This window comes from Leptonychotes weddellii, chromosome 8 (assembly GCF_054177405.1).
Source record: "Leptonychotes weddellii isolate Sample4059 chromosome 8, ASM5417740v2, whole genome shotgun sequence".
In the NCBI taxonomy this organism is placed as follows: Eukaryota; Metazoa; Chordata; class Mammalia; order Carnivora; family Phocidae; genus Leptonychotes; species Leptonychotes weddellii.
Window position 1 is genome coordinate 61817434 of NC_138376.1, and position 16599 is coordinate 61834032.

General features: G+C 34.9%; 1 protein-coding gene across 2 annotated transcripts in view; it reads right to left on the reverse strand.

Moving 5' to 3' along the window:
- ME1 (malic enzyme 1) overlaps positions 1 to 16599 on the reverse strand; it is a 98720-nt gene that overhangs the window by 77910 nt on the left and 4211 nt on the right. The window lies entirely within an intron of this gene.

Genomic DNA, 16599 nt, shown 5'->3' on the forward strand with positions numbered 1-16599 from the left:
ATACACAATCACTCTATGTTTCACTCATTAATGAAAAATTATTAGTTTTACAATACAAAGCCATATTTCCTTCTAGAATTCAGAATCAGTTTCAAATAATCATCCAATATACATTCTCTTAAGGTTATACAGTCTTCAGATATGACATCTCTGACATTTTGACATTCCAGAACAGAAGATTTTACCTCAGCCCTCTTTCGACAACCATCTGTTGAGCATCTATTATTTATTATGATAGGTGTTCTAAAGGAAAAGAAAAAAGACCCAATCCTTGACTTCTGGTATCTTCGACTTAGTGCCAACTCAGGTGAAGAAATGTAATTAAATTCAGTGTGATACATGCTATTACAGTGTATCCATGCTCAGGAACCATATAGGAAGCTTCTTTAACCTAGACTGGGATAGTCTAGACATTTAAGCTGAGTTATGAAAGAAAAGCAAGAATTAAATAAGCAGAAACAGTGGGGCAAGAAGCAGTATGTACATAGAGGTGTGACAGACAGCGACATGCACAGGCAATTAAAATTGGTTCTTTTTTTCCTTTTAAAGATTTATTTTAGAAAGAGAGAGAGTGCAAACGAGGAGTTGAGTAGGGGCAGAGGGAGAAGGAGAGAATCTCAAGCAGACTCCCCACTGAGCGCAGAGCCCTACGCAGGCCTTGATCTCATGACTCTTAAATCATGACCTGAACTGAACGCAAGTCTGGGGCTTAAGCAACTGAGCCACCCGGGTGCCCCAAAACTGGTTCTTCATAAGTGGTGCAAAGAATACGTGGTAAGAAAGGAAGGTGAAGTGCATGGGCCAGATCAGAAAGGGATTTATACGTAGAAGATGAAAACAGTTAATACAAAAGTAAAGATAAGTTCATGAAAACTTATTAATATAGCACAAAAGACAACGAGAAGTTACTGAAGGGTTCTGAGATGGTGATAAATGTCTAGGGAAGTTGGGTATGGCTACGCAAATGGAGTCATGATATGGATCAGGGACATAACAGAGGAACTGTCTAGATGGATTTAGTAATGATCTGTTCTTGAGGTAAATGCACAGGAAAACATTGGCGGGGTCATAGAAGATACTCAAGAAGAAAAAATTACTTCAATTTGCTTTGGGATATAATCACATGATACAGATATAGATGTCTGAAAGACAGAGAAAGAAAGAGAGAAAAGACTGGTCTACTTGATTGGCATAAATGGTTTATATAGGCCCAAGTCTCATTTTAATTCTTTGCAAAGTTAATTCAATAGTTTTTAGTATCTTTGTATCATTTTTATTGTATTTACTTTTATTTTCTATTATAAGCCTACTTTGAAGATGACTATAAATTAATATGTAGCATATGGAATATAATGCAAGGCAAATAAAAACTTTTTGTGAAATATTTTCTCTTGAATTCATCACCTTGCCATCTGTCTCTTGAGCTCCTAATGAAATAAACTTTGAATTGCAAGGGAAAGCTAAAGTTTATGTAAAACAAAATAGTTTAAAATGCTGAGTGAGAAGCTTATTCCTCTGAGTCAAGCATAATTATATAATGTGATGATCAAACATTTCCAACTGACTCATAATGACAACAATGATCAATGAACTGCTGAATTTTATGATACAGATCAATCCTGAACACTGAAGGAAAATACAGCTTCTTTAATACTTTCCTAGAATTCTAAAGTTCATTTCATTTCAGAGAATATTTAGTTCTAATCCATCCTCCACTTAAGGCAGAAATCTTCATATATTAAGCATATCTCCCCACATACTTAGAGTGACAGAGAGGTCACAAATAATATTAACAATAAAAACAACAAAGAATAACAACTAGTGAGTGATTTTTATGTGCAAGCATTGTAGTGAGTACTTTTACATACATTATTTTGGGATAATTCCAACTATTAAGTGTTCCATCTAATATTAAACCAAATTTGCCAGCCTATAACTTTTAACTAAATAATTGGCCTTAATCATGCTTCCTAGGGAAAAAATTATAATTATTATGTATAGCACTTAATAAAAGTAATTTTGGGTTTTTTAATGTTTTATCTCAATCATCACACCAACCCTGTGAAGTAGGTGCTGTTACTATTTTTTACACTTTTCAAAAGAAACTAAGCCATAGGGAAGGTTAAAACTTTCCCAAGGTTGCAAATGTAGTAGTTGATGGAGCCAAGGATTGATTTCAAAGCCCAGGTTTTACTTACCACTTGTCCCTGAGACATGGTCTGTGTAGGCTGGCAAAACCAGTTTTCTAAACTTCCTGAGCTGAGTCAGACCTCAAACCACTGAAGTAAAAAAGTCATGCCATGAAGCCTCTAAAGAAATGGGTTACGAACCTATCCAGGCAATACCACTCCAACATGTTCTCAGTATGACTGAACCTTTTTTCCATTCAAATTTATATACATCTCAATCTAACCATATTGGTTAACAGTTGCTTGTTTTATTTTCTGTTTACAGATGTGGTGATCGTTACCATGAATACTATAGGATATGGTATGATTTTGACTGAAGATGTAAAAAAAAAAAAAAAATGGGTCACCATCTGTGAATGCCAAAAAGAAAAACAGTCTTATGACTTAATCCCTACATCACAGTTAAATCAAAATCATGGCATGCTGTGTTAATTCTGGCTTGTTTTACAGTTTGTGAAATAAAAACAACAGTCAATGATGGAAAACTGACTTAGCCAGAAAGTGATCATCTTGGCAATATGAATGATTATTTTGTTTTTAACTCTTGATTATAGCAAATTTTATACAAATTTTGTTACAGCTTTAAATGACAGAACTTTTAAATCTATTAGCTTAAAAAAATATTTACCACCAACTTACATTAAATGTAGTTGCTTTATGTAACACACCAACCTCAGTACTTATCTCCACCCCTCAAGGGATAACCTGTTCATGAGGCCTGAGAAAATCAGGTATTCACCCCTCACCATGTCCTACAGTTCTCCCTTCCACATAAAAATGATGCTAGTAACTCATCAAAAGTAAAGTATGATTAAAACTTAATTTTCTAGTAATGGTGAAAGATTTGTGCCAATGCACTCACACTCTCTTGTGTGGCCTCCCTTTGAGTAGTACAATTCAACAAAGATTTATTGCGTATCTATTCTGTGCCAGGCATTGATGTAGGAACCTGTTCATAAAGAGAACTGGATTCCTGTCCTTGGGGTGCATATATTCTAGTGGCTGAGACACACAATAAGCAGCAAATGCAATAAATGCTAAATTATATAAAGTCATATAATAAGAAAAAATAGAGCAAAGCAAGAGTATCAGGAGAGCCAGGGATGGGTAGAAAGTGGGGCAGAGTTCAGTATTATCTGGGGTAATCAGGATAAGTCTAGAAAAGCATAAGATTTCAACAAATACTGAAAAAAATTAGGTTGTTAACAAGTCAATTTCTGGGGGAAGAATATTTCAGACAGAGGGAAGAGCGAGAACAAATATTCTAAGTGGGGAACCTGGCTCAGGAGGTCCATAACTGCAAAGGCAGTGCAGACAAGATGGCTGGGAAAGGAGGTCAGGAGCGGGGGCGCCAAGGACCAGGTTTTACTCGCTGAAATGCACTGCCTTATCAACAATAAGGTTAGGTCAACACAGGGTATTAATTGCAAATTATTTTCACATCTCCTACTGAAGAAAAAAATCCCCTTAATTTCTGACCTTACCCCAAACCAACTTTCCAACTTTGCTTCTGTAACAATTATTTTCCTTTCAGCATCTTTAATCCCCATTAATGAAACTACATCTTGTTCAAATATTGTTATACTATTCCCCCCATCAAACTGGCCACACAGATAATCTTTAAAAATAAAAACTAAACTGCTTTCATAAGCACAATCCTGCTTTATCTTTGCTTATAAATACATTTAAATTAAGGAGGGGAAGAAAAGATTATAATAAAGGATCTTATTTTGACCCATAAAGCATTGCTGCTGATGGTGGTTTTTTGTTTCTGTTTGGTTTTGTTTTGTTTTGCTTTTGTTTTTAATCTACGAGCACAAATAAGGAAATCTACACTGAGTCTCCTTTTTAAATATTACCAATGACCAGATATATTCCTTCTTTTTTTCCAATTTATTACACACGGTAATATACATGGAAAACTATAAGAAACACAAGCTTTTAAGGAATTAGCCTGCTTTACCTGGCTAAATAAAAGTCAAGAGAATAAAGAAGAGAGACAAAGAGGAAGCAGGATACACAGACTTTGTCAAACGATCATCTTTAATAAATATATCTTTAATAAATTAATAAATAAATAAAATAAATAAATCTTTAATAAATATAATTTACCTTTAATAAACTCAGATAAAATATTTAGGGATTCTACTACATAGACCTTGATGTCATTCAAAAAGAAAAAGTAATGTGTCTGTTGGCCATCTGTATGTCGTCTTTGGAAAAATGTCTATTCATGTTGTCTGCCCATTTTTTAACTGGATTATTTGTCTTCTTGGTGTTCACTTTTATAAATTCTCTATATATTTTGGATACTAACCCTTTATCAGATATATCATTTGCAAATATCTTCTCCCATTCCATAGGTTGCCTTTCGTTTTGTTGATTGTTTCTTTTGCAGAAGCTGGAAGTTCCTCAAAGAGTTAAAAATAGAACTACCCTATGACCGAGCAATTGGACTACTAGGTATTTACCCAAAGAATATAAAAATACTGATTCCAAGGGATACATGCACTCCAATGTTTATAGCAGCATTATCAACCATAGCAAAATTATGGAAAAATATCCATCGACTGATGAATGGATAAAGAAAATGTGGTATATATCCACAATGGAATATTACTCAGCCATAAAAAAGAATGAAATCTTGCCATTTGCAAAGATGTGGATAGAACTATAGAATAGTATGCTAAGTGAAAAAAGTTCAGTCAGAGAAAGACAAATATCGTATCATTTCACTCTTATGTGGAATTCAAGAAATAAAACAGATGGACACAGGGGGAAAAAAGAAAGTCAATCCAGGAAACAGACTCTTAACTACAGAGAACAAACTGATGGTTACTGGAGGGGATGTGAACAGGAAGATGGGTTAAATAAGTGATGTGGATTAAGGAGGGATTAAGGAGGGCGCTTGTGATGAGCACGGTGTTACACGTAAGTGCTAAATTACTAAATTCTACACCTGAAACTAATATTACACTGTATGTTAACTAACTGGAATTTAAATAAAAACTTGAAAAAAAAAAAAAAGAAACAGTAATGATGGATGCAATAGAAATTTATTGAAATATTTTTCTTTAGAAAAACTTCAAAATCTAAAGCATAAATGTATCTATGCAATCAAAACTCAAATCTTCAGTTTACACAGGCAGAATTACTTTATTTGGAAAATTGTGTGTTTGTCTAGCTTACATTAGTGAACCACCTTTCCTTTATAAATTTGTCACTGTAGTTTCATGGAAGTTGGATTCAATGTTTAAGGCATGCTTTTTCAAAAGCAGTTATTTTATACCCAGTATGTGATAGAGTATATTGTGGAATACTCTGAAGAACAGTAACCCCTTGATAATAAAGTTCTTTTTCTGACACAATTCATACTCTAGTAAGGAAAATAGGGCACAGTGGAATAATACATTCATAAGACTGAAACAGAATAAAATCAGTGTAAAACATTTATACCCATATTAAAGGAATGCTGAAATTAATGCAACTAGAATTAATAATTTGAATAAAAATGATTAGGCAAAGAAAGCACCTAAAAAGAAAAAGTTGTAAACCATGTTCAGCAAGATATAGTAAATCTGACTTGTTCCTCCAAGTCAAATGGCGCCTCTAATGGTGGGCCAAGATAAAGGCAAAGATGCAAAACTAACAAAATATCCACCTTAAATCTTTGAAGAAATATAAATCTATGTACATACTCTTACACACATACCCATAAGGCATACCTGCAGATTTCTAATTCTTATATGACCTACTAACTTCAGTCACTTGAAAAAAGTTGAGAGTGAGATATAAATATAGAATTTTTTAAATAAATTTTTCTCTTTCTTTTTTTGGGGGGGTGGAGAGAGTGCAAATGTGGGGGAGGGGAGGGACAGAGGGAGAAGGAGAGAGAGAATCCCAACCAATCCCCCTCTAACATGGAGGTTCAATCTCACAGCCCTACGATCATGACCTGAGCCGAAATTAAGAGTCAGACACTTAACCGACTGATCCACCCAGGCACCCCTAGAAATATAATTTTTAAGAAAAATATGGCTTTGATTAAATCGTCAATCTGATCTTTGTATGGAAAAGTGGAAAAAAACTCTGAGTCATAAATTTGATTTGAGTCATGTTCCTTGGTAAGTAACATGGTTGCTGATTTTTCTCATATTGACATTCTTTCCATTTGATTTTTTTTTTTTCAAATGGTTTACATCACCTTTGGACCACAAAGAAAAATAGCAGATGGTGTCCCACAGAGTCATATGTTTTCATTAAATGTCTTATGAAAACCAAAGTAAATTATGCTGATTAAAATGACGGGTAGAATCCAAAAGGCCTCACAGATTTATAGATAAAATCATCTAAGTTATAAATATATCCATTTAACTAAAAACAGTATCAGGCATAAAAGGCAATGATTGGAACAGGTGGAAGAAGGCAGCATAGAAAGTTAGCCATGGAATTCACTGCAGCAGAAATGGCAGAAAGACAAACAATAGGAATGTTAAGGCCAAAAATTTAGTATAGAATGGTGAAGAAACTATTAAATTGCAACCTTGTGTAAGGGTGAAGAGCACATAAACTTATATTTCTGATGACTTCTTTAAAAAGAGAGAATATTATCAATAATAATAAAAATAAATTTAGTAAAACTGGCCATGATAATCAGGGGCTATATATCTTATTCCTTTGAAATCTGAGATATGACCTCCAAGAACTTTGACCAAATTAATACCTTCTTGAATAGTGTGAATGACATACAGAGGCTTTATTTTAATACTGAATGAGTGAAAAAAAAAAGCATCACTTTAGGAAAACACCATCATCATACACTACAGTATATGGCAGATGGTATGGTTTCAGACTAAGATTATTTCTCTTAAATATTATTTGACAGATCATACTAAAATTTGTGATGGCAGCCAAGGCTGGGGAAGGTCATCTAAATATTATAATAATCATCTCTGTGGCCATTCCTAGTGCTTCCAATTAACTTTTAATTTTGATCATTTAAAGTAAAAAAGGGGAAACAATTTAAAAATAGAGATCTTGCTGAACACTTTTTATTTCTTTCATTAAAAAATTTAATACTAGCTTTTTAAAAACTCACTTGAGGTACAGCTATTTTTCTCATTTAGTTAATAATCATCAATTAAACAGAGAATTTTAGGCAGCAGAGCTGAAGCAGTCATTACTTGTCTTATTAACATTCAGGGGCAACTGATTCAAGAAAAAGAGGCTACTATATTGGGGGGTGTAAAAATGTAAAGTTTGGGAATATGTTCAAATTTAATGTTTTATCAATTTACTGTTTTATCAACCATTATAAACAAGGATGTTATATGCAAACCTCACAGTAATCACAAAGCAAAAACTTATAATAAATATATAAGATAAAATGACAAAGAAGTCTGAACACAACAATAAAGAAAGTCATCAAATAAGGAAAAAGAGAAGTAATAGAGAAGAACAACAAAAACAGCCAGAAAACAACAAATTGGAAATAAGTAAATACCTAGCAATAATTACCTTAAATAAAAGTGGACTAAATTCTCCAATCAAAAGACAGAGGGGCCCAATAAATGAGAAAACAAGATGCATCCATATGCTGCCTACAAGGAACTAACTTCAGAAGTAAGGATACACACAGACTGAAAGTGAAGGGAGAGAGATAGATATTCCATGCAAATGGAAATAAAAATAAAGCTGGTGTAGCTGTACTCGTATCAGACAAAATAGACTTAAACAATGTAACAAAAAACAAGAAGAACATTACATAATGATATAGGGGTCAATCCAGCAAGAAGATACAACATTTATAAATACATATGCATCCAACATAGGAGCATCAAAATATATACAGCAAATACTAACAAACCTAAAGGAAGAAATTGACAGCAATACAATAATAGTAAGGGATTTTAACATCCCACTTACATCACTGGAGAGATCATCCAAACAATAAATCAGTAAGGAAACAATGGCCTTAAATGACACATTAGACCAGATGAACTTCATAGATATATCAAGAATATTCCATTTGAAAGCAAGAAAAAACACATTTTTCTGAAGTGCTCACGGAACATTCTCCAGGGTAGATCATATGTAAGGTCACAAAACAAGTCTCAATAAATTCAAGAAGACTGCAATTATATCAAGCATCTTTTCTGACTACAATGGTGTGAACTAAAAATCAATTACAAGGAGAAAACTGAAAAAAGTATATGCGAAGATTAAACAACATGCTACTGAAAAACCAATGGGCCATGAAAGAAATCAAACGAGAAAACAGAAATAGCTAGAGACAAATGAAAACAGAAACACAACATACCAAAATCTAGGGGATGCAGCAAAAGCAGCTGCAAGAAGGAAGTTCATAGTGATAAAGGTTTACCTCAAGAAACAAGAAAACTCTCAAATAAATAATTAACTTCATGCTTAAAGGAACTAGCAAAAGAACAAATGAAGCCTACCTAACGTTAGGAGAGGGAACAAAATACTAAAGATCAGAACAGAAATAAATGAAATAGAGACCAAAAATTCAATAAAAATGATCAATGAAACTAAGAACTGATTCTCTGAAAAGATAAACAATACTGACAAAACTTTAGCTAGACAAATCAAGAAAAAAAAGGGGGGCTCACATAAAATTAGAAATGAAAAAGCAATTACATAAATACAAAGGATTATAAGAGACTACAACAAACAATTATACAACAAATTGGACAAACTAGAAGAAATGGCTAAATTTCTAGAAACATACAATTTTTCAAGACTGAATCATGAAGAAATATAAAATCTGAATAGACTAATTTCTAGTAAGAAGACTGAATCAGTAATCAGAAACTTCCCAACAAAGAAAAGCCCAGGATCAGTTCCACTGGTTAATTCTACCAAATACCCAAAAAAGATTTAATACCGATCCTTCTCAAACTCTTCCAAAAAATTGAAGAGAAGTAAACACTTCAAAACTCATTTTACAAGGCCATCATTACCCTGAAGCCAAAACCAGATAAGGACACCACAGAAAAAGGGAAATTACAGGCAATATTCTTGATGATCATAGAGGCAAAAATTGTCAACAAATATTAGCAAACCAAATTCAACAAAACATTAAAAGGATTATACAGCATGATCAAATGGGATTTATTCCAAGGATGCAAAATGGTTCAACATCTGCAAATCAATGTGACATACCATATTAACAAAATGAAGAATAAAAATCATATGATCATCTCCATAGATGCAGAAAAAGCACTTGGCAAAATTCAACATCTAATTATGATAAAAATTCTCAACAAAATGTGTATAGAAAGAACATACCTCAACGTATTGGCTATATATGACAAACACACAATGAACACATACTCAACGGCAAAAGGCTGAAAGCTTTTCCTCTTAAGACCAGGGACAAGATAAGGATGCCCATTCTCACCACTTACACTCATCATAGTATTGGAAAGTTCTAGCCACAGCAATCAGACAAGAAAAAAACTAAAAGACACACAAATTGGAAAGGAATGAAGTAAAACCATCTCTATTTGAGGATGCCATAATACTATATGCAGAAAACTATGAAGTCTTCACCAAAAAACTGTTGTAGGATACAAAACTGTTATAGGATATAAAACTGATATACAGAAATCTATGGTGCTTATATACAATACTAACAAACTACCAGAGGAGAAATTAAGAAAACAATCTCATTTAAAATTGCATCTTAAAAAATCCAGTAATAAATTTAACCAAGGAAATGAAAGACCTGTACATTGAAGACTATAAGACACTGATGAAAGAAACTGAAAAAGAAGGGGGAAAAAAACTAAATTGAAGAAGAGACAAATAAACTGAAAGATATTCCATGCTCATGAACAGGAAGAAATAATTTTCTACTCTGAAAACTATAGAACACTTATGAAAGAAATTGAGTAAGTACACAAAGAAATGGAAGAACATTCCATGCTCATTGATAGCAAGAACAAATATTGTTAAAATGTCTATACTACCCAAAGCAGTCTAAACATTTAATGCAATCCCTATCAAAATGATACCAGTATTTTGCACAGAGCTGGAGCAAACAATTCTAAAATTTGTATGGAACAAGAAAAGACCCTGAATAGCCAAAGTAATGTTGACAAAGAAAACCAAAGCTGGAGACATCACAATTCTGGACTTCAAGCTGTATTACAAAGCTGTAATCATCAAAACAGTATGGTACTGGCACAAAAACAGACACACAGATCAATGGAACAGAACAGAGAACCCAGAAATGGACCCTCAACTCTATGGTCAACTAATCTTCAGGAAAGCAGGAAAGAATATCCAATGAAAAAGGTTATCTCTTCAACAAACGGTGTTGGGAAAATTGGACAGCCACATGCAGAAGAATGAAACTGGACCACTTTCTTACACCATACACAAAAATAAATTCAAAATGGATGAAGGACCTAAATGTGAGAAAGGAAGCCATGAAAATCCTAGAGGAAAACACAGGCAGCAACCTCTGTGATCCTGGCCACAGCAACTTTTTGCTAGACATGTCTCCAGAGGCAAGGGAAACAAAAGCAAAAATGAACTACTGGGACTTCATCAAGATAAAAAACTTTTGCACAGCAAAGGAAACAATCAGCAAAACTAAAAGGCAACCTATGGAATGGGAGAAGATAGTTGCAAATGACATATCAGATAAAGGGCTAGTATCTAAGATCTATAAAGAACTCATCAAACTCAACACCCAAAGAACAAAAAATCCAGTCAAAAAATGGGCAAAAGACATGAACAGACATTTCTCTAAAGAAGACATCCAAATGGCTGACAGACATGAAAAAAAAGCTCAATATTACTTGGCATCAGGGAAATACAAATCAAAACCACAGTGAGATACCACCTCACACCAGTCAGAATGGTTAAAATCAACAACTCAGGAATCAACAGATGTTGGCAAGGATGCAGAGAAAGGGGAACCCTCTTACACTGTTGGTGGGAATGCAAGCTGGTGCAGCTACTCTGGAAAACAGTATGGAGGTTCCTCAAAAAGTTAAAAATAGAACTACCCTATAATCTGGCAATTGCACTGCTAGGTATTTATCCAGAGGATACAAAAATAGTGATTCGAAGGGGCACATGCCCCACAGTGTTTATAACAGCAATGTCCACAATTACCAAAATATGGAAAGAGCCCAGATGTCCACTGACAGGTGAATAAAGAAGATGTAGTATATATACATAATGGAATATTACTCAGCCATCAAAAGGAATGAAATCTTGCCATTTGCAACAACGTGGATGAACTAGAGTGTATTATGCTAAGTGAAAAAAGTCAGAGAAAGACAAATACCATATTTCAATCACATGTGGAATTTAAGAAATAAAATGTCCATAATACCCAAGGCAATTTACAGACTCAATGCAACCCCTATTAAAATTCCAATGGCATCTATCAAAGAACTGAAACAAATAATTCTAAAATTTGTTTAGAAACACAAGAAATCCCAAATAAGCAAGGCAATCTTGAGAAATAACAACAATGCTGGAGGTATCACATGCCCTGATTTCAAACTATACTAAAATGTGGTACTGGCATAAAAACTGAAATACAGATCAATAGAACAGAATCGAGAGCCCAGAAATAAATGCACACTTATACAGACAATTTATGGCAAAGGAACAAAGAATATAAAATAAAGCATAGTCTCTTCAATCAGGGGTGCTGGGAAGACTAGACAGCCACGTGCCAAAAAAAAAAAAAAAGAAAGAAAGAAAAGAAATGAAACTAGAACACTATTACACAAAATACATAAAAATTAACTCAAAATGGATGAAAGACTTGAATGTAAGACCTGAAACTATAAAATTCCTAGAAGACATAGGCAGTAAACCTCTTGACAATGGTCTTAGAAATCTGTTTCTGGATCTGACTCCAAAGGTAAGGGAAACAAAAGTCAAAATAAATAATTGGGATTATATCAAACTAAAAAGCTTCTGCACAGTGAAAGAAACCACCATAAAAACAAAAAGTCAACCTACTGAATGAGAGAAGAAATTTGCAAATCATAAATCTGATAAGAGATTAATATCCAAAATAAACAAAGAACTCATACAGTCCACAATAAAAAAAAACTCAAACAACCTGATTAAGAAATAGGCAGAAGATCTGAATCGACATTTTTCCAAAGATGACATACAGATGGCAAACAGATACATGAAAAGATGTTCAAAAATCACTAATCATCTGGGAAATGCAAATCAAAATCACAATGTGATATCACCTGACACCTGTTAGAATGACTATCACCAAGAAAAATGACAAGTCTTGGAGAAGATGTGGAAAACGGGGAATGTAAATTGCTGCAGCCACTATGGAAAAGAGTATAGATTCCTCAAAAAATTAAGAATACATCTATGATATGATCTAGCTATTCCACTTATGGATATTTATCCAAAGAATATGAAAACACTAATTTGAAAAGATATATTTACTCCTGTGATCACTGCACATTATTTATAATAGCCAAGATATGGAAGCAACCCAAGTGCCCACTGACAGATGAATGGATAAAGAAGATGTGGTGTATGTACACAATGGAATATTACTCAGCTGTAAAAAGAATGAGATCTTGCCATCTGTGAAAACATGGATGGACCTAGAGAGTATTAGGCTAAATGAAATAAGTCAGACAGAGAAAGACAAATATCATTATGATTTCACTTATATGTGAGCCTAAAAAGTATAACAAACAAAAACAAAAAAAGCAGAAACAGACTCATACACACACAGAACAAATTGGTAGTTGCCAAGAGGAGAAGGGAGTGGAGGGATGGGCAAAATGGGGAAGGAGAATGAGAGATACAGGCTTCCAGTTATGGAATGAGTATGTCGCAGGGATGAAGGTACAGCATAAGCAATACAGTTGATGGTAGTGTAACAGTGTATGGTGACAGATGGTAACTACACTCGTGATGCGCATAGCATAACATACAGAGTTGCTGAAACGCTATGTCGTACACCTGAAACCAATGTAACAGTGTGAGTCAACTATGCTTCAATTTTTAAAAAATTGAACACATAACCAAAACAATAGCAACAACAAAAACAGAAACATCTCATAAATACAGAGAACAAACTGGTGATTGCCAGACAAGAGTGGGGTAAGAGGATGGGTGAAATAGGTAAAGGGGATTAAGAGGTAGGAACTTCCAGTTATAAGATAAATAAGTCACAGGGATGAAAAGCACAGCATTGAAAAAACAGTCAGTAAAATTATAATAACGTTGTATGGTGACAGATGGTGACTACACTTACCGTGGTGAGAACTGTGTAATATATAGAATTGTTGAATCACTGTGTTGTCCATCTGAAACTCAAAAATGTTAAAAATAGAACTCCCCCTGATCCAGTAATTGCACTACTGTGTATTTACCCAAAAATACACAAACACTAATTCAAAGGGATACATGCACCCCTATATTTATTGCAGCATTATTTATAATAGCCAAACTATGGGGGCACCTGGCTGGCACAGTGGGTTAAGCATCTGACTCTTGGTTTCATCTCAGGTCAAAATCTCATGGTCATTAGATCAAGACTTCTGTTGGGCTCTGCACTTGGCACAGAGTCTGCTTGAGATTCTCTCCCTCTCTCTCTGCTCCTTCCACTCGTGTGTTCTCTCTCTCTCTCTAAAATAAATAAATCTTTAAAAATATATAGCCAAATTATGGAAGCAGCCCAAGTGTCTATCGACTGATAAATGGATAAAGTTGTTGTATCTGTATCCACAGAATATTATTCAGCCACAAAAAAGAATGAAATCCTGCCATTTGCAACTACATGAATGGAGCTAGAGAGTATAATGTTACGCGAAATAAGTCAGTCAGAGAAAGACAAACGTGTGGAATTTAAGAAACAAAACAAATGAGCAAAGGAAATAAAAAAGAGAGAAAGAGACAAACCAAGAAACAGACACTGAACTATAGAACAAACTGATGGTTAACCAGAGGGGAGGTGGGTGGGGGGATGAGGGAAATAGGTGACGGGGATTAAAGAGTGCACTTATCACAATGAGTACTGAGTTATGTATAGAACTGTTGAACCACTATAATGCACACCTGAAACTAAGAGAACACTGTATGTTAAACATACTGGAATTAAAATTTTAAAAACTTATTAAAAAAAAATGAAACTAACATAACATTGTATCTCAACTATATTTCAATTAAAAAAAATGAAAAAATTTCAAAAAAAAAAAAAAAGATGAGGGCGCCTGGGTGGCTCAGTTGGTTAAGCGACTGCCTTCGGCTCAGGTCATGATCCTGGAATCCCTGGATCGAGTCCCGCATCGGGCTTCCTGCTCGGCAGGGAGTCTGCTTCTCCCTCTGACCCTCCCCTCTCTCATGTGCTCTCTCTCTCAAATAAATAAATAAAATCTTTAAAAAAAAAAAAAAAAAAAGATGAATGACTACATGAGGTCCCTAAGGAAGTGAGGATAAATAGTAAAGAGAAGAGATTTAAGCTCCAGACCTAAAACACTCTGAAGTGTAGCGGTTTGGGGGATGAGAATAAATAAGGTGAGGGAAGTGTGTTGGAGCAATCATGGAGGTAGAAGGAAACCAAGGAGAGGGGCCTATTCTGGAAAATCATGTAATAAAAATGCTCAGTGAGCCTATTTGGGCATAAAATTCATTCCTTATTTAGGATTATTTTCTTTTTTTCTTTTCTTAGGATTATTTTCTTAACCTATATTCTCAGATGTAGAATTACTAGGCCCAATTGATAAAACTGTTGAAAAGGCAAGTTCCAGGAAAACAGACCCATAGTATTCCACTAGAGTGCTAATTAACATCCAGGCTAATTAATTAGTACTTTCTGAATTCAGTTTTTCCATTATTTGTTAATTTACCTAACTATAATCAAACAGTTCATGTTAATTTTCAACAAAAGCATCATGACCGAAAAAGTATCAGGATTTTGGCAATAAACTTCATAAAACAAACTATATCAATTAATAAAGTAAACAGAAGAAAAGTAAAATCTGTGCTCAAAAAAAGAGATAACTATAACATCCATCTGATTTACATAAACTGTCACCTATTATTCTTAGTCAGCAATTTGTTTCCTTTGTTACATTTATACGATTTCATTGTTTCATTTGATTATTTGCTTGTTTACTTGTTATCTGTCTCCTCTAGTAAAGAATAAGCTATATGAAAGGGATTATTTTTGTCTTATACATCCCTGTATCCCCAGCACCAAACACAGTGCCTGACTTTTAGCAAATAAAAATGAATCAAAACAATAACAAAGAAAAACTAGGTCGTTTGACAAGACATTTGTACTAGAGAAATCTAGATCCTGTTAAGGCACAGGTAGCTAGGGCAACTCAATGGTTTGCTCTGATGGCCAATTTTTCTAACCCAAAAATATTCTGCAGAGGCTAGCGTTTGTCTGTCATATGGCTTGATAACAGAATATCAGACATGGTCTATTCAACAGATTCCAAGACACGCCATAATTACAACCTTGAAACCTTTTTTCTGCTCAATTTTTATCTTGATCTAAATGTCCTTGTGCTGACCACTGTGACACAGCACTCAGATCCTCCACTGCTGTCCTAGGGACGATGTCAGCTGCAGAGAGTACTATACCACAGGTCATGCTCTTTTCTCAGGGTGACCCACATCTAATGACTAAACAATTCAGGACTATAAAGGCTTGGCCATCCCAGCCTAACTGGGGACAACTCTGAAAAGCTACTGTTGCACCAAAGTTCCCCACGGGGTGAGTGGAAGGTGTCATTGTGCCTGCATCCCTCTGCCCATTCCTGCCTCCTTTGTACCCCTTCGATAGGGGTTGATCTCTAGTACATGTCTTATAAACCTCTTGAACACTAAAGTTTGGTTCAGAAATCTGCCTCTCAGGTAACCTCATCTGTGACAATTAGCACTGGGAGTGGTCTGAGAAATCCGGTGACAAGATGGGGCTTTGGAGCTGGATCACTCGCTGCCTGGCTGGTGACGTGGACCCTGTTACTGGTGGCAGGTGGAGCAGAGAGAATGCCCGGCACAGCAGGGCAGTCCAACTGTTCAAACTCTCACCATAGGAGGATTAGATAGTATATCCGCAGAAGGGAACACTTCAGCTGGAATGACGTGTGAGGTGTTTGAGAAATATGGGAGATATATTAACTATAAGGACAACAGGAAAAGATCACAAAAAGCTAAGGACAAGCAATCACCAATGTAAAAAGCAGAGGACCTCCCAAGTAGATACAAAAATGCTCTCAGATCCTATAGCTCCTGGGCAGAGAGAGCTAATCACCAGAAACACGGAATAATCATCACAGTATTCAGAAAGTCCAAAACTTCAGCAAGGTAGATCTGCTAAGTCAGGATCCTGATTGGATCCTGACACACGAGATACCTGGTT